The sequence below is a fragment of the Anomaloglossus baeobatrachus genome, chromosome 2 (genome assembly GCF_048569485.1).
Source record: "Anomaloglossus baeobatrachus isolate aAnoBae1 chromosome 2, aAnoBae1.hap1, whole genome shotgun sequence".
Taxonomy (NCBI): Eukaryota; Metazoa; Chordata; class Amphibia; order Anura; family Aromobatidae; genus Anomaloglossus; species Anomaloglossus baeobatrachus.
The window spans coordinates 420,301,275-420,324,298 of record NC_134354.1 but is presented as its reverse complement, the minus strand read 5'-3'; the positions used below and the strand labels follow the sequence as shown (position 1 = coordinate 420,324,298).

The 23,024-nt window shown below is 46.2% G+C and overlaps 14 non-coding genes across 14 annotated transcripts; all 14 read left to right on the top strand.

Annotated features, from left to right (window-relative positions):
• Positions 1-1,277: 1,277 nt before the first annotated feature.
• LOC142292989 (U2 spliceosomal RNA) lies at positions 1,278-1,468 on the top strand. The gene has a single exon (XR_012751002.1). It is a non-coding gene; the product is annotated as a U2 spliceosomal RNA (small nuclear RNA).
• A 1,403-nt stretch (positions 1,469-2,871) lies between these two features.
• LOC142292988 (U2 spliceosomal RNA) lies at positions 2,872-3,062 on the top strand. Its single transcript, XR_012751001.1, has one exon. It is a non-coding gene; the product is annotated as a U2 spliceosomal RNA (small nuclear RNA).
• Positions 3,063-4,465: 1,403 nt separating this feature from the next.
• On the top strand, positions 4,466-4,656 carry LOC142292987 (U2 spliceosomal RNA). The gene has a single exon (XR_012751000.1). It is a non-coding gene; the product is annotated as a U2 spliceosomal RNA (small nuclear RNA).
• Positions 4,657-6,058: 1,402 nt separating this feature from the next.
• On the top strand, positions 6,059-6,249 carry LOC142292986 (U2 spliceosomal RNA). The gene has a single exon (XR_012750999.1). It is a non-coding gene; the product is annotated as a U2 spliceosomal RNA (small nuclear RNA).
• A 1,622-nt stretch (positions 6,250-7,871) lies between these two features.
• LOC142292491 (U2 spliceosomal RNA) lies at positions 7,872-8,055 on the top strand. Its single transcript, XR_012750648.1, has one exon. It is a non-coding gene; the product is annotated as a U2 spliceosomal RNA (small nuclear RNA).
• Positions 8,056-9,458: 1,403 nt separating this feature from the next.
• On the top strand, positions 9,459-9,649 carry LOC142292985 (U2 spliceosomal RNA). Its single transcript, XR_012750998.1, has one exon. It is a non-coding gene; the product is annotated as a U2 spliceosomal RNA (small nuclear RNA).
• Positions 9,650-11,052: 1,403 nt separating this feature from the next.
• On the top strand, positions 11,053-11,243 carry LOC142292984 (U2 spliceosomal RNA). The gene has a single exon (XR_012750997.1). It is a non-coding gene; the product is annotated as a U2 spliceosomal RNA (small nuclear RNA).
• A 1,403-nt stretch (positions 11,244-12,646) lies between these two features.
• LOC142292983 (U2 spliceosomal RNA) lies at positions 12,647-12,837 on the top strand. Its single transcript, XR_012750996.1, has one exon. It is a non-coding gene; the product is annotated as a U2 spliceosomal RNA (small nuclear RNA).
• Positions 12,838-14,445: 1,608 nt separating this feature from the next.
• LOC142292455 (U2 spliceosomal RNA) lies at positions 14,446-14,630 on the top strand. Its single transcript, XR_012750617.1, has one exon. It is a non-coding gene; the product is annotated as a U2 spliceosomal RNA (small nuclear RNA).
• Positions 14,631-16,033: 1,403 nt separating this feature from the next.
• LOC142292982 (U2 spliceosomal RNA) lies at positions 16,034-16,224 on the top strand. The gene has a single exon (XR_012750995.1). It is a non-coding gene; the product is annotated as a U2 spliceosomal RNA (small nuclear RNA).
• Positions 16,225-17,627: 1,403 nt separating this feature from the next.
• LOC142292981 (U2 spliceosomal RNA) lies at positions 17,628-17,818 on the top strand. The gene has a single exon (XR_012750994.1). It is a non-coding gene; the product is annotated as a U2 spliceosomal RNA (small nuclear RNA).
• Positions 17,819-19,178: 1,360 nt separating this feature from the next.
• LOC142292980 (U2 spliceosomal RNA) lies at positions 19,179-19,369 on the top strand. The gene has a single exon (XR_012750993.1). It is a non-coding gene; the product is annotated as a U2 spliceosomal RNA (small nuclear RNA).
• Positions 19,370-20,772: 1,403 nt separating this feature from the next.
• Positions 20,773-20,963, top strand: LOC142292979 (U2 spliceosomal RNA). Its single transcript, XR_012750992.1, has one exon. It is a non-coding gene; the product is annotated as a U2 spliceosomal RNA (small nuclear RNA).
• A 1,403-nt stretch (positions 20,964-22,366) lies between these two features.
• Positions 22,367-22,557, top strand: LOC142292978 (U2 spliceosomal RNA). The gene has a single exon (XR_012750991.1). It is a non-coding gene; the product is annotated as a U2 spliceosomal RNA (small nuclear RNA).
• The last annotated feature ends 467 nt before the right edge of the window (positions 22,558-23,024 follow it).

Here is a 23,024-nt window from a genome sequence, read left to right as displayed (position 1 = left end):
CCTTTTGTTTTTTATCTTTCACACTTTTTACTTTCTTTATTCATCCAAATAGCAAACTCATCACCACTCAACCTGACCAACTCGGCTATGTCCCGTGCTGCAGTATCTTGTCCTCTGTCTTATCTAGATCATTTGCAATTGAATGGAATAGATCCCTTTTGGACAAAGTGGATTCACCTGCTGCTGCAGTGACCACAGGTGTGATAAGATCTAGAATTGGCATCTGGTGCGATCTCTCCGCTTCCACTCCAAATAAAGTTACCTGTTTATTCCTATCATGCATTGGTTTTTGGTGTTTTCTTTGAGCAATGATGATGGCTTCAGTGATCTGTTGGCTCCCCCTCCTGGAGGAAGAGTTTGCTTGCTCTTGGACATTCTAAAAGAGAGGTCATGAGAGACATTTAGCTTCTGAGCACAATTGGGGACAGTCATGGGTGATGAATGATTTGCAACCTGCTGTGAAGCCTGATACCGCAATATAAGGAACGTCAAATACTAAGAATGGGCGGCCTATGAAAGAATTAGTACTTTCATTAAGTATACTTAAACGGCTAATTGGGAATAGACAAACTGTAAAAAGCCCTCTGAGAAAGCCCCTCTCTAACCTTTGTTAGTAAGCTTTTCTGTAGTCTGCCTGTTGATGTATTTTCCGTTTGAACAGTGCACAACATGAAGAGACGGAACACTGGCGGCTTGTCACAATGCCCCCCGCTGACATCACAATAGCGCTGCTGCCTAGAAAGCTAGCTGCGCAGCAGAAGTTTCTCTTTGGGTGGGAGGTGGGCTAGTGGAAGGAGGGGGCAAGCTTTTTTTTTTTTTTTTTTTTCCCGGGTGGTAGGGGGATGATAGGAGAAGGGATGCGGGTGGTGAGAAGGGTACAGAGGGCAGGGTTTGGGGGCTGGGAAGGAAAGGGAAAAGATTAGGGTTTGGGGATGATGAAAGGGCTTTCTACGGGTAAGGATGGCAAAGGGTGGCAGTGACGGGAAGTCAGGCGACCTGTCCTGTCCGTCTTTATGTATCATGAATTGGAAAGACTGCAAGGGGGAGGGGAGTTGCTTGCGCCCAAAAGGAGGAGTTATTCAGATTCATTGCAGTGGGCGGCGGCTGCAAAACGCACCATTCTTCTTGTTTTTGCTCTGCAAAGCAGCCTTTTCAAGGGTTGGCTTGGGTGACAAAATGTCTTCTGTAGGTGTGGGTTTGTCTCCCCTCACTCTCTCTCCCTAAGATGTGTCCGGCATAGGCCAGGGTGCCACTCGAGGCCCAAACCAATTCTGGTTATCGCTTCTCGGCCTTTTGGCTAAGATCAAGTGTAGTATCTGTTCTTATCAGTTTAATATCTGATACGTCCCCTATCTGGGGACCATATATTAAATGGATTTTTAGAACAGGGAGATGGAAAAAGAGCTTGCTCTGTCCACTCCACGCATTGACCTGGTATTGCAGTACCTCCAGGACCGGTGCACCCCTTCTTAACCCAGTTTCCAAAAGCAGAACTCAATTCACCTGATTCATATTAGCCCGATTTAATGAATTGGAAGAAAGCATACGTCTTCATATGCACCTCAATTTGGCCCATTCACTTTTCACACTTCCTCCTTTTGTTTTTTATCTTTCACACTTTTTACTTTCTTTATTCATCCAAATAGCAAACTCATCACCACTCAACCTGACCAACTCGGCTATGTCCCGTGCTGCAGTATCTTGTCCTCTGTCTTATCTAGATCATTTGCAATTGAATGGAATAGATCCCTTTTGGACAAAGTGGATTCACCTGCTGCTGCAGTGACCACAGGTGTGATAAGATCTAGAATTGGCATCTGGTGCGATCTCTCCGCTTCCACTCCAAATAAAGTTACCTGTTTATTCCTATCATGCATTGGTTTTTGGTGTTTTCTTTGAGCAATGATGATGGCTTCAGTGATCTGTTGGCTCCCCCTCCTGGAGGAAGAGTTTGCTTGCTCTTGGACATTCTAAAAGAGAGGTCATGAGAGACATTTAGCTTCTGAGCACAATTGGGGACAGTCATGGGTGATGAATGATTTGCAACCTGCTGTGAAGCCTGATACCGCAATATAAGGAACGTCAAATACTAAGAATGGGCGGCCTATGAAAGAATTAGTACTTTCATTAAGTATACTTAAACGGCTAATTGGGAATAGACAAACTGTAAAAAGCCCTCTGAGAAAGCCCCTCTCTAACCTTTGTTAGTAAGCTTTTCTGTAGTCTGCCTGTTGATGTATTTTCCGTTTGAACAGTGCACAACATGAAGAGACGGAACACTGGCGGCTTGTCACAATGCCCCCCGCTGACATCACAATAGCGCTGCTGCCTAGAAAGCTAGCTGCGCAGCAGAAGTTTCTCTTTGGGTGGGAGGTGGGCTAGTGGAAGGAGGGGGCAAGCTTTTTTTTTTTTTTTTTTTTCCCGGGTGGTAGGGGGATGATAGGAGAAGGGATGCGGGTGGTGAGAAGGGTACAGAGGGCAGGGTTTGGGGGCTGGGAAGGAAAGGGAAAAGATTAGGGTTTGGGGATGATGAAAGGGCTTTCTACGGGTAAGGATGGCAAAGGGTGGCAGTGACGGGAAGTCAGGCGACCTGTCCTGTCCGTCTTTATGTATCATGAATTGGAAAGACTGCAAGGGGGAGGGGAGTTGCTTGCGCCCAAAAGGAGGAGTTATTCAGATTCATTGCAGTGGGCGGCGGCTGCAAAACGCACCATTCTTCTTGTTTTTGCTCTGCAAAGCAGCCTTTTCAAGGGTTGGCTTGGGTGACAAAATGTCTTCTGTAGGTGTGGGTTTGTCTCCCCTCACTCTCTCTCCCTAAGATGTGTCCGGCATAGGCCAGGGTGCCACTCGAGGCCCAAACCAATTCTGGTTATCGCTTCTCGGCCTTTTGGCTAAGATCAAGTGTAGTATCTGTTCTTATCAGTTTAATATCTGATACGTCCCCTATCTGGGGACCATATATTAAATGGATTTTTAGAACAGGGAGATGGAAAAAGAGCTTGCTCTGTCCACTCCACGCATTGACCTGGTATTGCAGTACCTCCAGGACCGGTGCACCCCTTCTTAACCCAGTTTCCAAAAGCAGAACTCAATTCACCTGATTCATATTAGCCCGATTTAATGAATTGGAAGAAAGCATACGTCTTCATATGCACCTCAATTTGGCCCATTCACTTTTCACACTTCCTCCTTTTGTTTTTTATCTTTCACACTTTTTACTTTCTTTATTCATCCAAATAGCAAACTCATCACCACTCAACCTGACCAACTCGGCTATGTCCCGTGCTGCAGTATCTTGTCCTCTGTCTTATCTAGATCATTTGCAATTGAATGGAATAGATCCCTTTTGGACAAAGTGGATTCACCTGCTGCTGCAGTGACCACAGGTGTGATAAGATCTAGAATTGGCATCTGGTGCGATCTCTCCGCTTCCACTCCAAATAAAGTTACCTGTTTATTCCTATCATGCATTGGTTTTTGGTGTTTTCTTTGAGCAATGATGATGGCTTCAGTGATCTGTTGGTTCCCCCTCCTGGAGGAAGAGTTTGCTTGCTCTTGGATATTCTAAAAGAGAGGTCATGAGAGACATTTAGCTTCTGAGCACAATTGGGGACAGTCATGGGTGATGAATGATTTGCAACCTGCTGTGAAGCCTGATACCGCAATATAAGGAACGTCAAATACTAAGAATGGGCGGCCTATGAAAGAATTAGTACTTTCATTAAGTATACTTAAACGGCTAATTGGGAATAGACAAACTGTAAAAAGCCCTCTGAGAAAGCCCCTCTCTAACCTTTGTTAGTAAGCTTTTCTGTAGTCTGCCTGTTGATGTATTTTCCGTTTGAACAGTGCACAACATGAAGAGACGGAACACTGGCGGCTTGTCACAATGCCCCCCGCTGACATCACAATAGCGCTGCTGCCTAGAAAGCTAGCTGCGCAGCAGAAGTTTCTCTTTGGGTGGGAGGTGGGCTAGTGGAAGGAGGGGGCAAGCTTTTTTTTTTTTTTTTTTTTCCCGGGTGGTAGGGGGATGATAGGAGAAGGGATGCGGGTGGTGAGAAGGGTACAGAGGGCAGGGTTTGGGGGCTGGGAAGGAAAGGGAAAAGATTAGGGTTTGGGGATGATGAAAGGGCTTTCTACGGGTAAGGATGGCAAAGGGTGGCAGTGACGGGAAGTCAGGCGACCTGTCCTGTCCGTCTTTATGTATCATGAATTGGAAAGACTGCAAGGGGGAGGGGAGTTGCTTGCGCCCAAAAGGAGGAGTTATTCAGATTCATTGCAGTGGGCGGCGGCTGCAAAACGCACCATTCTTCTTGTTTTTCCTCTGCAAAGCAGCCTTTTCAAGGGTTGGCTTGGGTGACAAAATGTCTTCTGTAGGTGTGGGTTTGTCTCCCCTCACTCTCTCTCCCTAAGATGTGTCCGGCATAGGCCAGGGTGCCACTCGAGGCCCAAACCAATTCTGGTTATCGCTTCTCGGCCTTTTGGCTAAGATCAAGTGTAGTATCTGTTCTTATCAGTTTAATATCTGATACGTCCCCTATCTGGGGACCATATATTAAATGGATTTTTAGAACAGGGAGATGGAAAAAGAGCTTGCTCTGTCCACTCCACGCATTGACCTGGTATTGCAGTACCTCCAGGACCGGTGCACCCCTTCTTAACCCAGTTTCCAAAAGCAGAACTCAATTCACCTGATTCATATTAGCCCGATTTAATGAATTGGAAGAAAGCATACGTCTTCATATGCACCTCAATTTGGCCCATTCACTTTTCACACTTCCTCCTTTTGTTTTTTATCTTTCACACTTTTTACTTTCTTTATTCATCCAAATAGCAAACTCATCACCACTCAACCTGACCAACTCGGCTATGTCCCGTGCTGCAGTATCTTGTCCTCTGTCTTATCTAGATCATTTGCAATTGAATGGAATAGATCCCTTTTGGACAAAGTGGATTCACCTGCTGCTGCAGTGACCACAGGTGTGATAAGATCTAGAATTGGCATCTGGTGCGATCTCTCCGCTTCCACTCCAAATAAAGTTACCTGTTTATTCCTATCATGCATTGGTTTTTGGTGTTTTCTTTGAGCAATGATGATGGCTTCAGTGATCTGTTGGCTCCCCCTCCTGGAGGAAGAGTTTGCTTGCTCTTGGACATTCTAAAAGAGAGGTCATGAGAGACATTTAGCTTCTGAGCACAATTGGGGACAGTCATGGGTGATGAATGATTTGCAACCTGCTGTGAAGCCTGATACCGCAATATAAGGAACGTCAAATACTAAGAATGGGCGGCCTATGAAAGAATTAGTACTTTCATTAAGTATACTTAAACGGCTAATTGGGAATAGACAAACTGTAAAAAGCCCTCTGAGAAAGCCCCTCTCTAACCTTTGTTAGTAAGCTTTTCTGTAGTCTGCCTGTTGATGTATTTTCCGTTTGAACAGTGCACAACATGAAGAGACGGAACACTGGCGGCTTGTCACAATGCCCCCCGCTGACATCACAATAGCGCTGCTGCCTAGAAAGCTAGCTGCGCAGCAGAAGTTTCTCTTTGGGTGGGAGGTGGGCTAGTGGAAGGAGGGGGCAAGCTTTTTTTTTTTTTTTTTTTCCCGGGTGGTAGGGGGATGATAGGAGAAGGGATGCGGGTGGTGAGAAGGGTACAGAGGGCAGGGTTTGGGGGCTGGGAAGGAAAGGGAAAAGATTAGGGTTTGGGGATGATGAAAGGGCTTTCTACGGGTAAGGATGGCAAAGGGTGGCAGTGACGGGAAGTCAGGCGACCTGTCCTGTCCGTCTTTATGTATCATGAATTGGAAAGACTGCAAGGGGGAGGGGAGTTGCTTGCGCCCAAAAGGAGGAGTTATTCAGATTCATTGCAGTGGGCGGCGGCTGCAAAACGCACCATTCTTCTTGTTTTTGCTCTGCAAAGCAGCCTTTTCAAGGGTTGGCTTGGGTGACAAAATGTCTTCTGTAGGTGTGGGTTTGTCTCCCCTCACTCTCTCTCCCTAAGATGTGTCCGGCATAGGCCAGGGTGCCACTCGAGGCCCAAACCAATTCTGGTTATCGCTTCTCGGCCTTTTGGCTAAGATCAAGTGTAGTATCTGTTCTTATCAGTTTAATATCTGATACGTCCCCTATCTGGGGACCATATATTAAATGGATTTTTAGAACAGGGAGATGGAAAAAGAGCTTGCTCTGTCCACTCCACGCATTGACCTGGTATTGCAGTACCTCCAGGACCGGTGCACCCCTTCTTAACCCAGTTTCCAAAAGCAGAACTCAATTCACCTGATTCATATTAGCCCGATTTAATGAATTGGAAGAAAGCATACGTCTTCATATGCACCTCAATTTGGCCCATTCACTTTTCACACTTCCTCCTTTTGTTTTTTATCTTTCACACTTTTTACTTTCTTTATTCATCCAAATAGCAAACTCATCACCACTCAACCTGACCAACTCGGCTATGTCCCGTGCTGCAGTATCTTGTCCTCTGTCTTATCTAGATCATTTGCAATTGAATGGAATAGATCCCTTTTGGACAAAGTGGATTCACCTGCTGCTGCAGTGACCACAGGTGTGATAAGATCTAGAATTGGCATCTGGTGCGATCTCTCCGCTTCCACTCCAAATAAAGTTACCTGTTTATTCCTATCATGCATTGGTTTTTGGTGTTTTCTTTGAGCAATGATGATGGCTTCAGTGATCTGTTGGCTCCCCCTCCTGGAGGAAGAGTTTGCTTGCTCTTGGACATTCTAAAAGAGAGGTCATGAGAGACATTTAGCTTCTGAGCACAATTGGGGACAGTCATGGGTGATGAATGATTTGCAACCTGCTGTGAAGCCTGATACCGCAATATAAGGAACGTCAAATACTAAGAATGGGCGGCCTATGAAAGAATTAGTACTTTCATTAAGTATACTTAAACGGCTAATTGGGAATAGACAAACTGTAAAAAGCCCTCTGAGAAAGCCCCTCTCTAACCTTTGTTAGTAAGCTTTTCTGTAGTCTGCCTGTTGATGTATTTTCCGTTTGAACAGTGCACAACATGAAGAGACGGAACACTGGCGGCTTGTCACAATGCCCCCCGCTGACATCACAATAGCGCTGCTGCCTAGAAAGCTAGCTGCGCAGCAGAAGTTTCTCTTTGGGTGGGAGGTGGGCTAGTGGAAGGAGGGGGCAAGCTTTTTTTTTTTTTTTTTTTTCCCGGGTGGTAGGGGGATGATAGGAGAAGGGATGCAGGTGGTGAGAAGGGTACAGAGGGCAGGGTTTGGGGGCTGGGAAGGAAAGGGAAAAGATTAGGGTTTGGGGATGATGAAAGGGCTTTCTACGGGTAAGGATGGCAAAGGGTGGCAGTGACGGGAAGTCAGGCGACCTGTCCTGTCCGTCTTTATGTATCATGAATTGGAAAGACTGCAAGGGGGAGGGGAGTTGCTTGCGCCCAAAAGGAGGAGTTATTCAGATTCATTGCAGTGGGCGGCGGCTGCAAAACGCACCATTCTTCTTGTTTTTGCTCTGCAAAGCAGCCTTTTCAAGGGTTGGCTTGGGTGACAAAATGTCTTCTGTAGGTGTGGGTTTGTCTCCCCTCACTCTCTCTCCCTAAGATGTGTCCGGCATAGGCCAGGGTGCCACTCGAGGCCCAAACCAATTCTGGTTATCGCTTCTCGGCCTTTTGGCTAAGATCAAGTGTAGTCCCTTCATTGGGTTTGCCTTGGTCTTGGCTGGGAGGGGCCCGGGCTTGCACAACCGCCGGCCTCGGGGATTGTTGCGCCTTTTGGTGCTTACGTCCCCTTGTGGCTGGTGGTTCCTGGGCTCGGGTGGCGATCACCCGGGCACTGCGCTTTTGTGTGGTGGCCTGCTGGCCTTCGGGGCTACCTTGATTCTGAAAATTGCGGATGAAATCTCATCTGTTCTTATCAGTTTAATATCTGATACGTCCCCTATCTGGGGACCATATATTAAATGGATTTTTAGAACAGGGAGATGGAAAAAGAGCTTGCTCTGTCCACTCCACGCATTGACCTGGTATTGCAGTACCTCCAGGACCGGTGCACCCCTTCTTAACCCAGTTTCCAAAAGCAGAACTCAATTCACCTGATTCATATTAGCCCGATTTAATGAATTGGAAGAAAGCATACGTCTTCATATGCACCTCAATTTGGCCCATTCACTTTTCACACTTCCTCCTTTTGTTTTTTATCTTTCACACTTTTTACTTTCTTTATTCATCCAAATAGCAAACTCATCACCACTCAACCTGACCAACTCGGCTATGTCCCGTGCTGCAGTATCTTGTCCTCTGTCTTATCTAGATCATTTGCAATTGAATGGAATAGATCCCTTTTGGACAAAGTGGATTCACCTGCTGCTGCAGTGACCACAGGTGTGATAAGATCTAGAATTGGCATCTGGTGCGATCTCTCCGCTTCCACTCCAAATAAAGTTACCTGTTTATTCCTATCATGCATTGGTTTTTGGTGTTTTCTTTGAGCAATGATGATGGCTTCAGTGATCTGTTGGCTCCCCCTCCTGGAGGAAGAGTTTGCTTGCTCTTGGACATTCTAAAAGAGAGGTCATGAGAGACATTTAGCTTCTGAGCACAATTGGGGACAGTCATGGGTGATGAATGATTTGCAACCTGCTGTGAAGCCTGATACCGCAATATAAGGAACGTCAAATACTAAGAATGGGCGGCCTATGAAAGAATTAGTACTTTCATTAAGTATACTTAAACGGCTAATTGGGAATAGACAAACTGTAAAAAGCCCTCTGAGAAAGCCCCTCTCTAACCTTTGTTAGTAAGCTTTTCTGTAGTCTGCCTGTTGATGTATTTTCCGTTTGAACAGTGCACAACATGAAGAGACGGAACACTGGCGGCTTGTCACAATGCCCCCCGCTGACATCACAATAGCGCTGCTGCCTAGAAAGCTAGCTGCGCAGCAGAAGTTTCTCTTTGGGTGGGAGGTGGGCTAGTGGAAGGAGGGGGCAAGCTTTTTTTTTTTTTTTTTTTTCCCGGGTGGTAGGGGGATGATAGGAGAAGGGATGCGGGTGGTGAGAAGGGTACAGAGGGCAGGGTTTGGGGGCTGGGAAGGAAAGGGAAAAGATTAGGGTTTGGGGATGATGAAAGGGCTTTCTACGGGTAAGGATGGCAAAGGGTGGCAGTGACGGGAAGTCAGGCGACCTGTCCTGTCCGTCTTTATGTATCATGAATTGGAAAGACTGCAAGGGGGAGGGGAGTTGCTTGCGCCCAAAAGGAGGAGTTATTCAGATTCATTGCAGTGGGCGGCGGCTGCAAAACGCACCATTCTTCTTGTTTTTGCTCTGCAAAGCAGCCTTTTCAAGGGTTGGCTTGGGTGACAAAATGTCTTCTGTAGGTGTGGGTTTGTCTCCCCTCACTCTCTCTCCCTAAGATGTGTCCGGCATAGGCCAGGGTGCCACTCGAGGCCCAAACCAATTCTGGTTATCGCTTCTCGGCCTTTTGGCTAAGATCAAGTGTAGTATCTGTTCTTATCAGTTTAATATCTGATACGTCCCCTATCTGGGGACCATATATTAAATGGATTTTTAGAACAGGGAGATGGAAAAAGAGCTTGCTCTGTCCACTCCACGCATTGACCTGGTATTGCAGTACCTCCAGGACCGGTGCACCCCTTCTTAACCCAGTTTCCAAAAGCAGAACTCAATTCACCTGATTCATATTAGCCCGATTTAATGAATTGGAAGAAAGCATACGTCTTCATATGCACCTCAATTTGGCCCATTCACTTTTCACACTTCCTCCTTTTGTTTTTTATCTTTCACACTTTTTACTTTCTTTATTCATCCAAATAGCAAACTCATCACCACTCAACCTGACCAACTCGGCTATGTCCCGTGCTGCAGTATCTTGTCCTCTGTCTTATCTAGATCATTTGCAATTGAATGGAATAGATCCCTTTTGGACAAAGTGGATTCACCTGCTGCTGCAGTGACCACAGGTGTGATAAGATCTAGAATTGGCATCTGGTGCGATCTCTCCGCTTCCACTCCAAATAAAGTTACCTGTTTATTCCTATCATGCATTGGTTTTTGGTGTTTTCTTTGAGCAATGATGATGGCTTCAGTGATCTGTTGACTCCCCCTCCTGGAGGAAGAGTTTGCTTGCTCTTGGACATTCTAAAAGAGAGGTCATGAGAGACATTTAGCTTCTGAGCACAATTGGGGACAGTCATGGGTGATGAATGATTTGCAACCTGCTGTGAAGCCTGATACCGCAATATAAGGAACGTCAAATACTAAGAATGGGCGGCCTATGAAAGAATTAGTACTTTCATTAAGTATACTTAAACGGCTAATTGGGAATAGACAAACTGTAAAAAGCCCTCTGAGAAAGCCCCTCTCTAACCTTTGTTAGTAAGCTTTTCTGTAGTCTGCCTGTTGATGTATTTTCCGTTTGAACAGTGCACAACATGAAGAGACGGAACACTGGCGGCTTGTCACAATGCCCCCCGCTGACATCACAATAGCGCTGCTGCCTAGAAAGCTAGCTGCGCAGCAGAAGTTTCTCTTTGGGTGGGAGGTGGGCTAGTGGAAGGAGGGGGCAAGCTTTTTTTTTTTTTTTTTTTTCCCGGGTGGTAGGGGGATGATAGGAGAAGGGATGCGGGTGGTGAGAAGGGTACAGAGGGCAGGGTTTGGGGGCTGGGAAGGAAAGGGAAAAGATTAGGGTTTGGGGATGATGAAAGGGCTTTCTACGGGTAAGGATGGCAAAGGGTGGCAGTGATGGGAAGTCAGGCGACCTGTCCTGTCCGTCTTTATGTATCATGAATTGGAAAGACTGCAAGGGGGAGGGGAGTTGCTTGCGCCCAAAAGGAGGAGTTATTCAGATTCATTGCAGTGGGCGGCGGCTGCAAAATGCACCATTCTTCTTGTTTTTGCTCTGCAAAGCAGCCTTTTCAAGGGTTGGCTTGGGTGACAAAATGTCTTCTGTAGGTGTGGGTTTGTCTCCCCTCACTCTCTCTCCCTAAGATGTGTCCGGCATAGGCCAGGGTGCCACTCGAGGCCCAAACCAATTCTGGTTATCGCTTCTCGGCCTTTTGGCTAAGATCAAGTGTAGTATCTGTTCTTATCAGTTTAATATCTGATACGTCCCCTATCTGGGGACCATATATTAAATGGATTTTTAGAACAGGGAGATGGAAAAAGAGCTTGCTCTGTCCACTCCACGCATTGACCTGGTATTGCAGTACCTCCAGGACCGGTGCACCCCTTCTTAACCCAGTTTCCAAAAGCAGAACTCAATTCACCTGATTCATATTAGCCCGATTTAATGAATTGGAAGAAAGCATACGTCTTCATATGCACCTCAATTTGGCCCATTCACTTTTCACACTTCCTCCTTTTGTTTTTTATCTTTCACACTTTTTACTTTCTTTATTCATCCAAATAGCAAACTCATCACCACTCAACCTGACCAACTCGGCTATGTCCCGTGCTGCAGTATCTTGTCCTCTGTCTTATCTAGATCATTTGCAATTGAATGGAATAGATCCCTTTTGGACAAAGTGGATTCACCTGCTGCTGCAGTGACCACAGGTGTGATAAGATCTAGAATTGGCATCTGGTGCGATCTCTCCGCTTCCACTCCAAATAAAGTTACCTGTTTATTCCTATCATGCATTGGTTTTTGGTGTTTTCTTTGAGCAATGATGATGGCTTCAGTGATCTGTTGGCTCCCCCTCCTGGAGGAAGAGTTTGCTTGCTCTTGGACATTCTAAAAGAGAGGTCATGAGAGACATTTAGCTTCTGAGCACAATTGGGGACAGTCATGGGTGATGAATGATTTGCAACCTGCTGTGAAGCCTGATACCGCAATATAAGGAACGTCAAATACTAAGAATGGGCGGCCTATGAAAGAATTAGTACTTTCATTAAGTATACTTAAACGGCTAATTGGGAATAGACAAACTGTAAAAAGCCCTCTGAGAAAGCCCCTCTCTAACCTTTGTTAGTAAGCTTTTCTGTAGTCTGCCTGTTGATGTATTTTCCGTTTGAACAGTGCACAACATGAAGAGACGGAACACTGGCGGCTTGTCACAATGCCCCCCGCTGACATCACAATAGCGCTGCTGCCTAGAAAGCTAGCTGCGCAGCAGAAGTTTCTCTTTGGGTGGGAGGTGGGCTAGTGGAAGGAGGGGGCAAGCTTTTTTTTTTTTTTTTTTTTCCCGGGTGGTAGGGGGATGATAGGAGAAGGGATGCGGGTGGTGAGAAGGGTACAGAGGGCAGGGTTTGGGGGCTGGGAAGGAAAGGGAAAAGATTAGGGTTTGGGGATGATGAAAGGGCTTTCTACGGGTAAGGATGGCAAAGGGTGGCAGTGACGGGAAGTCAGGCGACCTGTCCTGTCCGTCTTTATGTATCATGAATTGGAAAGACTGCAAGGGGGAGGGGAGTTGCTTGCGCCCAAAAGGAGGAGTTATTCAGATTCATTGCAGTGGGCGGCGGCTGCAAAACGCACCATTCTTCTTGTTTTTGCTCTGCAAAGCAGCCTTTTCAAGGGTTGGCTTGGGTGACAAAATGTCTTCTGTAGGTGTGGGTTTGTCTCCCCTCACTCTCTCTCCCTAAGATGTGTCCGGCATAGGCCAGGGTGCCACTCGAGGCCCAAACCAATTCTGGTTATCGCTTCTCGGCCTTTTGGCTAAGATCAAGTGTAGTATCTGTTCTTATCAGTTTAATATCTGATACGTCCCCTATCTGGGGACCATATATTAAATGGATTTTTAGAACAGGGAGATGGAAAAAGAGCTTGCTCTGTCCACTCCACGCATTGACCTGGTATTGCAGTACCTCCAGGACCGGTGCACCCCTTCTTAACCCAGTTTCCAAAAGCAGAACTCAATTCACCTGATTCATATTAGCCCGATTTAATGAATTGGAAGAAAGCATACGTCTTCATATGCACCTCAATTTGGCCCATTCACTTTTCACACTTCCTCCTTTTGTTTTTTATCTTTCACACTTTTTACTTTCTTTATTCATCCAAATAGCAAACTCATCACCACTCAACCTGACCAACTCGGCTATGTCCCGTGCTGCAGTATCTTGTCCTCTGTCTTATCTAGATCATTTGCAATTGAATGGAATAGATCCCTTTTGGACAAAGTGGATTCACCTGCTGCTGCAGTGACCACAGGTGTGATAAGATCTAGAATTGGCATCTGGTGCGATCTCTCCGCTTCCACTCCAAATAAAGTTACCTGTTTATTCCTATCATGCATTGGTTTTTGGTGTTTTCTTTGAGCAATGATGATGGCTTCAGTGATCTGTTGGCTCCCCCTCCTGGAGGAAGAGTTTGCTTGCTCTTGGACATTCTAAAAGAGAGGTCATGAGAGACATTTAGCTTCTGAGCACAATTGGGGACAGTCATGGGTGATGAATGATTTGCAACCTGCTGTGAAGCCTGATACCGCAATATAAGGAACGTCAAATACTAAGAATGGGCGGCCTATGAAAGAATTAGTACTTTCATTAAGTATACTTAAACGGCTAATTGGGAATAGACAAACTGTAAAAAGCCCTCTGAGAAAGCCCCTCTCTAACCTTTGTTAGTAAGCTTTTCTGTAGTCTGCCTGTTGATGTATTTTCCGTTTGAACAGTGCACAACATGAAGAGACGGAACACTGGCGGCTTGTCACAATGCCCCCCGCTGACATCACAATAGCGCTGCTGCCTAGAAAGCTAGCTGCGCAGCAGAAGTTTCTCTTTGGGTGGGAGGTGGGCTAGTGGAAGGAGGGGGCAAGCTTTTTTTTTTTTTTTTTTTTCCCGGGTGGTAGGGGGATGATAGGAGAAGGGATGCGGGTGGTGAGAAGGGTACAGAGGGCAGGGTTTGGGGGCTGGGAAGGAAAGGGAAAAGATTAGGGTTTGGGGATGATGAAAGGGCTTTCTACGGGTAAGGATGGCAAAGGGTGGCAGTGACGGGAAGTCAGGCGACCTGTCCTGTCCGTCTTTATGTATCATGAATTGGAAAGACTGCAAGGGGGAGGGGAGTTGCTTGCGCCCAAAAGGAGGAGTTATTCAGATTCATTGCAGTGGGCGGCGGCTGCAAAACGCACCATTCTTCTTGTTTTTGCTCTGCAAAGCAGCCTTTTCAAGGGTTGGCTTGGGTGACAAAATGTCTTCTGTAGGTGTGGGTTTGTCTCCCCTCACTCTCTCTCCCTAAGATGTGTCCGGCATAGGCCAGGGTGCCACTCGAGGCCCAAACCAATTCTGGTTATCGCTTCTCGGCCTTTTGGCTAAGATCAAGTGTAGTCCTTTCATTGGGTTTGCCTTGGTCTTGGCTGGGAGGGGCCCGGGCTTGCACAACCGCCGGCCTTGGGGATTGTTGCGCCTTTTGGTGCTTACGTCCCCTTTTGGCTGGTGGTTCCTGGGCTCGGGAGGCGATCACCTGCGGCACTGCGCTTTTGTGTGGTGGCCGATGACCGTTTTCTGAAATTTGCGGATGGAATCTCATCTGTTCTTATCAGTTTAATATCTGATACGTCCCCTATCTGGGGACCATATATTAAATGGATTTTTAGAACAGGGAGATGGAAAAAGAGCTTGCTCTGTCCACTCCACGCATTGACCTGGTATTGCAGTACCTCCAGGACCGGTGCACCCCTTCTTAACCCAGTTTCCAAAAGCAGAACTCAATTCACCTGATTCATATTAGCCCGATTTAATGAATTGGAAGAAAGCATACGTCTTCATATGCACCTCAATTTGGCCCATTCACTTTTCACACTTCCTCCTTTTGTTTTTTATCTTTCACACTTTTTACTTTCTTTATTCATCCAAATAGCAAACTCATCACCACTCAACCTGACCAACTCGGCTATGTCCCGTGCTGCAGTATCTTGTCCTCTGTCTTATCTAGATCATTTGCAATTGAATGGAATAGATCCCTTTTGGACAAAGTGGATTCACCTGCTGCTGCAGTGACCACAGGTGTGATAAGATCTAGAATTGGCATCTGGTGCGATCTCTCCGCTTCCACTCCAAATAAAGTTACCTGTTTATTCCTATCATGCATTGGTTTTTGGTGTTTTCTTTGAGCAATGATGATGGCTTCAGTGATCTGTTGGCTCCCCCTCCTGGAGGAAGAGTTTGCTTGCTCTTGGACATTCTAAAAGAGAGGTCATGAGAGACATTTAGCTTCTGAGCACAATTGGGGACAGTCATGGGTGATGAATGATTTGCAACCTGCTGTGAAGCCTGATACCGCAATATAAGGAACGTCAAATACTAAGAATAGGCGGCCTATGAAAGAATTAGTACTTTCATTAAGTATACTTAAACGGCTAATTGGGAATAGACAAACTGTAAAAAGCCCTCTGAGAAAGCCCCTCTCTAACCTTTGTTAGTAAGCTTTTCTGTAGTCTGCCTGTTGATGTATTTTCCGTTTGAACAGTGCACAACATGAAGAGACGGAACACTGGCGGCTTGTCACAATGCCCCCCGCTGACATCACAATAGCGCTGCTGCCTAGAAAGCTAGCTGCGCAGCAGAAGTTTCTCTTTGGGTGGGAGGTGGGCTGGTGGAAGGAGGGGGCAAGCTTTTTTTTTTTTTTTTTTTTCCCGGGTGGTAGGGGGATGATAGGAGAAGGGATGCGGGTGGTGAGAAGGGTACAGAGGGCAGGGTTTGGGGGCTGGGAAGGAAAGGGAAAAGATTAGGGTTTGGGGATGATGAAAGGGCTTTCTACGGGTAAGGATGGCAAAGGGTGGCAGTGACGGGAAGTCAGGCGACCTGTCCTGTCCGTCTTTATGTATCATGAATTGGAAAGACTGCAAGGGGGAGGGGAGTTGCTTGCGCCCAAAAGGAGGAGTTATTCAGATTCATTGCAGTGGGCGGCGGCTGCAAAACGCACCATTCTTCTTGTTTTTGCTCTGCAAAGCAGCCTTTTCAAGGGTTGGCTTGGGTGACAAAATGTCTTCTGTAGGTGTGGGTTTGTCTCCCCTCACTCTCTCTCCCTAAGATGTGTCCGGCATAGGCCAGGGTGCCACTCGAGGCCCAAACCAATTCTGGTTATCGCTTCTCGGCCTTTTGGCTAAGATCAAGTGTAGTATCTGTTCTTATCAGTTTAATATCTGATACGTCCCCTATCTGGGGACCATATATTAAATGGATTTTTAGAACAGGGAGATGGAAAAAGAGCTTGCTCTGTCCACTCCACGCATTGACCTGGTATTGCAGTACCTCCAGGACCGGTGCACCCCTTCTTAACCCAGTTTCCAAAAGCAGAACTCAATTCACCTGATTCATATTAGCCCGATTTAATGAATTGGAAGAAAGCATACGTCTTCATATGCACCTCAATTTGGCCCATTCACTTTTCACACTTCCTCCTTTTGTTTTTTATCTTTCACACTTTTTACTTTCTTTATTCATCCAAATAGCAAACTCATCACCACTCAACCTGACCAACTCGGCTATGTCCCGTGCTGCAGTATCTTGTCCTCTGTCTTATCTAGATCATTTGCAATTGAATGGAATAGATCCCTTTTGGACAAAGTGGATTCACCTGCTGCTGCAGTGACCACAGGTGTGATAAGATCTAGAATTGGCATCTGGTGCGATCTCTCCGCTTCCACTCCAAATAAAGTTACCTGTTTATTCCTATCATGCATTGGTTTTTGGTGTTTTCTTTGAGCAATGATGATGGCTTCAGTGATCTGTTGGCTCCCCCTCCTGGAGGAAGAGTTTGCTTGCTCTTGGACATTCTAAAAGAGAGGTCATGAGAGACATTTAGCTTCTGAGCACAATTGGGGACAGTCATGGGTGATGAATGATTTGCAACCTGCTGTGAAGCCTGATACCGCAATATAAGGAACGTCAAATACTAAGAATGGGCGGCCTACGAAAGAATTAGTACTTTCATTAAGTATACTTAAACGGCTAATTGGGAATAGACAAACTGTAAAAAGCCCTCTGAGAAAGCCCCTCTCTAACCTTTGTTAGTAAGCTTTTCTGTAGTCTGCCTGTTGATGTATTTTCCGTTTGAACAGTGCACAACATGAAGAGACGGAACATTGGCGGCTTGTCACAATGCCCCCCGCTGACATCACAATAGCGATGCTGCCTAGAAAGCTAGCTGCGCAGCAGAAGTTTCTCTTTGGGTGGGAGGTGGGCTAGTGGAAGGAGGGGGCAAGCTTTTTTTTTTTTTTTTTTTTCCCGGGTGGTAGGGGGATGATAGGAGAAGGGATGCGGGTGGTGAGAAGGGTACAGAGGGCAGGGTTTGGGGGCTGGGAAGGAAAGGGAAAAGATTAGGGTTTGGGGATGATGAAAGGGCTTTCTACGGGTAAGGATGGCAAAGGGTGGCAGTGACGGGAAGTCAGGCGACCTGTCCTGTCCGTCTTTATGTATCATGAATTGGAAAGACTGCAAGGGGGAGTGGAGTTGCTTGCGCCCAAAAGGAGGAGTTATTCAGATTCATTGCAGTGGGCGGCGGCTGCAAAACGCACCATTCTTCTTGTTTTTGCTCTGCAAAGCAGCCTTTTCAAGGGTTGGCTTGGGTGACAAAATGTCTTCTGTAGGTGTGGGTTTGTCTCCCCTCACTCTCTCTCCCTAAGATGTGTCCGGCATAGGCCAGGGTGCCACTCGAGGCCCAAACCAATTCTGGTTATCGCTTCTCGGCCTTTTGGCTAAGATCAAGTGTAGTATCTGTTCTTATCAGTTTAATATCTGATACGTCCCCTATCTGGGGACCATATATTAAATGGATTTTTAGAACAGGGAGATGGAAAAAGAGCTTGCTCTGTCCACTCCACGCATTGACCTGGTATTGCAGTACCTCCAGGACCGGTGCACCCCTTCTTAACCCAGTTTCCAAAAGCAGAACTCAATTCACCTGATTCATATTAGCCCGATTTAATGAATTGGAAGAAAGCATACGTCTTCATATGCACCTCAATTTGGCCCATTCACTTTTCACACTTCCTCCTTTTGTTTTTTATCTTTCACACTTTTTACTTTCTTTATTCATCCAAATAGCAAACTCATCACCACTCAACCTGACCAACTCGGCTATGTCCCGTGCTGCAGTATCTTGTCCTCTGTCTTATCTAGATCATTTGCAATTGAATGGAATAGATCCCTTTTGGACAAAGTGGATTCACCTGCTGCTGCAGTGACCACAGGTGTGATAAGATCTAGAATTGGCATCTGGTGCGATCTCTCCGCTTCCACTCCAAATAAAGTTACCTGTTTATTCCTATCATGCATTGGTTTTTGGTGTTTTCTTTGAGCAATGATGATGGCTTCAGTGATCTGTTGGCTCCCCCTCCTGGAGGAAGAGTTTGCTTGCTCTTGGACATTCTAAAAGAGAGGTCATGAGAGACATTTAGCTTCTGAGCACAATTGGGGACAGTCATGGGTGATGAATGATTTGCAACCTGCTGTGAAGCCTGATACCGCAATATAAGGAACGTCAAATACTAAGAATGGGCGGCCTATGAAAGAATTAGTACTTTCATTAAGTATACTTAAACGGCTAATTGGGAATAGACAAACTGTAAAAAGCCCTCTGAGAAAGCCCCTCTCTAACCTTTGTTAGTAAGCTTTTCTGTAGTCTGCCTGTTGATGTATTTTCCGTTTGAACAGTGCACAACATGAAGAGACGGAACACTGGCGGCTTGTAAGCTAGCTGCGCAGCAGAAGTTTCTCTTTGGGTGGGAGGTGGGCTAGTGGAAGGAGGGGGCAAGCTTTTTTTTTTTTTTTTTTTTCCCGGGTGGTAGGGGGATGATAGGAGAAGGGATGCGGGTGGTGAGAAGGGTACAGAGGGCAGGGTTTGGGGGCTGGGAAGGAAAGGGAAAAGATTAGGGTTTGGGGATGATGAAAGGGCTTTCTACGGGTAAGGATGGCAAAGGGTGGCAGTGACGGGAAGTCAGGCGACCTGTCCTGTCCGTCTTTATGTATCATGAATTGGAAAGACTGCAAGGGGGAGGGGAGTTGCTTGCGCCCAAAAGGAGGAGTTATTCAGATTCATTGCAGTGGGCGGCGGCTGCAAAACGCACCATTCTTCTTGTTTTTGCTCTGCAAAGCAGCCTTTTCAAGGGTTGGCTTGGGTGACAAAATGTCTTCTGTAGGTGTGGGTTTGTCTCCCCTCACTCTCTCTCCCTAAGATGTGTCCGGCATAGGCCAGGGTGCCACTCGAGGCCCAAACCAATTCTGGTTATCGCTTCTCGGCCTTTTGGCTAAGATCAAGTGTAGTATCTGTTCTTATCAGTTTAATATCTGATACGTCCCCTATCTGGGGACCATATATTAAATGGATTTTTAGAACAGGGAGATGGAAAAAGAGCTTGCTCTGTCCACTCCACGCATTGACCTGGTATTGCAGTACCTCCAGGACCGGTGCACCCCTTCTTAACCCAGTTTCCAAAAGCAGAACTCAATTCACCTGATTCATATTAGCCCGATTTAATGAATTGGAAGAAAGCATACGTCTTCATATGCACCTCAATTTGGCCCATTCACTTTTCACACTTCCTCCTTTTGTTTTTTATCTTTCACACTTTTTACTTTCTTTATTCATCCAAATAGCAAACTCATCACCACTCAACCTGACCAACTCGGCTATGTCCCGTGCTGCAGTATCTTGTCCTCTGTCTTATCTAGATCATTTGCAATTGAATGGAATAGATCCCTTTTGGACAAAGTGGATTCACCTGCTGCTGCAGTGACCACAGGTGTGATAAGATCTAGAATTGGCATCTGGTGCGATCTCTCCGCTTCCACTCCAAATAAAGTTACCTGTTTATTCCTATCATGCATTGGTTTTTGGTGTTTTCTTTGAGCAATGATGATGGCTTCAGTGATCTGTTGGCTCCCCCTCCTGGAGGAAGAGTTTGCTTGCTCTTGGACATTCTAAAAGAGAGGTCATGAGAGACATTTAGCTTCTGAGCACAATTGGGGACAGTCATGGGTGATGAATGATTTGCAACCTGCTGTGAAGCCTGATACCGCAATATAAGGAACGTCAAATACTAAGAATGGGCGGCCTATGAAAGAATTAGTACTTTCATTAAGTATACTTAAACGGCTAATTGGGAATAGACAAACTGTAAAAAGCCCTCTGAGAAAGCCCCTCTCTAACCTTTGTTAGTAAGCTTTTCTGTAGTCTGCCTGTTGATGTATTTTCCGTTTGAACAGTGCACAACATGAAGAGACGGAACACTGGCGGCTTGTCACAATGCCCCCCGCTGACATCACAATAGCGCTGCTGCCTAGAAAGCTAGCTGCGCAGCAGAAGTTTCTCTTTGGGTGGGAGGTGGGCTAGTGGAAGGAGGGGGCAAGCTTTTTTTTTTTCTTTTTTTTCCCGGGTGGTAGGGGGATGATAGGAGAAGGGATGCGGGTGGTGAGAAGGGTACAGAGGGCAGGGTTTGGGGGCTGGGAAGGAAAGGGAAAAGATTAGGGTTTGGGGATGATGAAAGGGCTTTCTACGGGTAAGGATGGCAAAGGGTGGCAGTGACGGGAAGTCAGGCGACCTGTCCTGTCCGTCTTTATGTATCATGAATTGGAAAGACTGCAAGGGGGAGGGGAGTTGCTTGCGCCCAAAAGGAGGAGTTATTCAGATTCATTGCAGTGGGCGGCGGCTGCAAAACGCACCATTCTTCTTGTTTTTGCTCTGCAAAGCAGCCTTTTCAAGGGTTGGCTTGGGTGACAAAATGTCTTCTGTAGGTGTGGGTTTGTCTCCCCTCACTCTCTCTCCCTAAGATGTGTCCGGCATAGGCCAGGGTGCCACTCGAGGCCCAAACCAATTCTGGTTATCGCTTCTCGGCCTTTTGGCTAAGATCAAGTGTAGTATCTGTTCTTATCAGTTTAATATCTGATACGTCCCCTATCTGGGGACCATATATTAAATGGATTTTTAGAACAGGGAGATGGAAAAAGAGCTTGCTCTGTCCACTCCACGCATTGACCTGGTATTGCAGTACCTCCAGGACCGGTGCACCCCTTCTTAACCCAGTTTCCAAAAGCAGAACTCAATTCACCTGATTCATATTAGCCCGATTTAATGAATTGGAAGAAAGCATACGTCTTCATATGCACCTCAATTTGGCCCATTCACTTTTCACACTTCCTCCTTTTGTTTTTTATCTTTCACACTTTTTACTTTCTTTATTCATCCAAATAGCAAACTCATCACCACTCAACCTGACCAACTCGACTATGTCCCGTGCTACTGTATCTTGTCCTCTGTCTTATCTAGATCATTTGTAATTGAATGGAATAGATCCCTTTTGGACAAAGTGGATTCACCTGCTGCTGCAGTGACCACAGGTGTGATAAGATCTAGAGTTGGCATCTGGTGCGATCTCTCCGCTTCCACTCCAAATAAAGTTACCTGTTTATTCCTATCATGCATTGGTTTTTGGTGTTTTCTTTGAGCAATGATGATGGCTTCAGTGATCTGTTGGCTCCCCCTCCTGGAGGAAGAGTTTGCTTGCTCTTGGACATTCTAAAAGAGAGGTCATGAGAGACATTTAGCTTCTGAGCACAATTGGGGACAGTCATGGGTGATGAATGATTTGCAACCTGCTGTGAAGCCTGATACCGCAATATAAGGAACGTCAAATACTAAGAATGGGCGGCCTATGAAAGAATTAGTACTTTCATTAAGTATACTTAAACGGCTAATTGGGAATAGACAAACTGTAAAAAGCCCTCTGAGAAAGCCCCTCTCTAACCTTTGTTAGTAAGCTTTTCTGTAGTCTGCCTGTTGATGTATTTTCCGTTTGAACAGTGCACAACATGAAGAGACGGAACACTGGCGGCTTGTCACAATGCCCCCCGCTGACATCACAATAGCGCTGCTGCCTAGAAAGCTAGCTGCGCAGCAGAAGTTTCTCTTTGGGTGGGAGGTGGGCTAGTGGAAGGAGGGGGCAAGCTTTTTTTTTTTTTTTTTTTTCCCGGGTGGTAGGGGGATGATAGGAGAAGGGATGCGGGTGGTGAGAAGGGTACAGAGGGCAGGGTTTGGGGGCTGGGAAGGAAAGGGAAAAGATTAGGGTTTGGGGATGATGAAAGGGCTTTCTACGGGTAAGGATGGCAAAGGGTGGCAGTGACGGGAAGTCAGGCGACCTGTCCTGTCCGTCTTTATGTATCATGAATTGGAAAGACTGCAAGGGGGAGGGGAGTTGCTTGCGCCCAAAAGGAGGAGTTATTCAGATTCATTGCAGTGGGCGGCGGCTGCAAAACGCACCATTCTTCTTGTTTTTGCTCTGCAAAGCAGCCTTTTCAAGGGTTGGCTTGGGTGACAAAATGTCTTCTGTAGGTGTGGGTTTGTCTCCCCTCACTCTCTCTCCCTAAGATGTGTCCGGCATAGGCCAGGGTGCCACTCGAGGCCCAAACCAATTCTGGTTATCGCTTCTCGGCCTTTTGGCTAAGATCAAGTGTAGTATCTGTTCTTATCAGTTTAATATCTGATACGTCCCCTATCTGGGGACCATATATTAAATGGATTTTTAGAACAGGGAGATGGAAAAAGAGCTTGCTCTGTCCACTCCACGCATTGACCTGGTATTGCAGTACCTCCAGGACCGGTGCACCCCTTCTTAACCCAGTTTCCAAAAGCAGAACTCAATTCACCTGATTCATATTAGCCCGATTTAATGAATTGGAAGAAAGCATACGTCTTCATATGCACCTCAATTTGGCCCATTCACTTTTCACACTTCCTCCTTTTGTTTTTTATCTTTCACACTTTTTACTTTCTTTATTCATCCAAATAGCAAACTCATCACCACTCAACCTGACCAACTCGGCTATGTCCCGTGCTGCAGTATCTTGTCCTCTGTCTTATCTAGATCATTTGCAATTGAATGGAATAGATCCCTTTTGGACAAAGTGGATTCACCTGCTGCTGCAGTGACCACAGGTGTGATAAGATCTAGAATTGGCATCTGGTGCGATCTCTCCGCTTCCACTCCAAATAAAGTTACCTGTTTATTCCTATCATGCATTGGTTTTTGGTGTTTTCTTTGAGCAATGATGATGGCTTCAGTGATCTGTTGGCTCCCC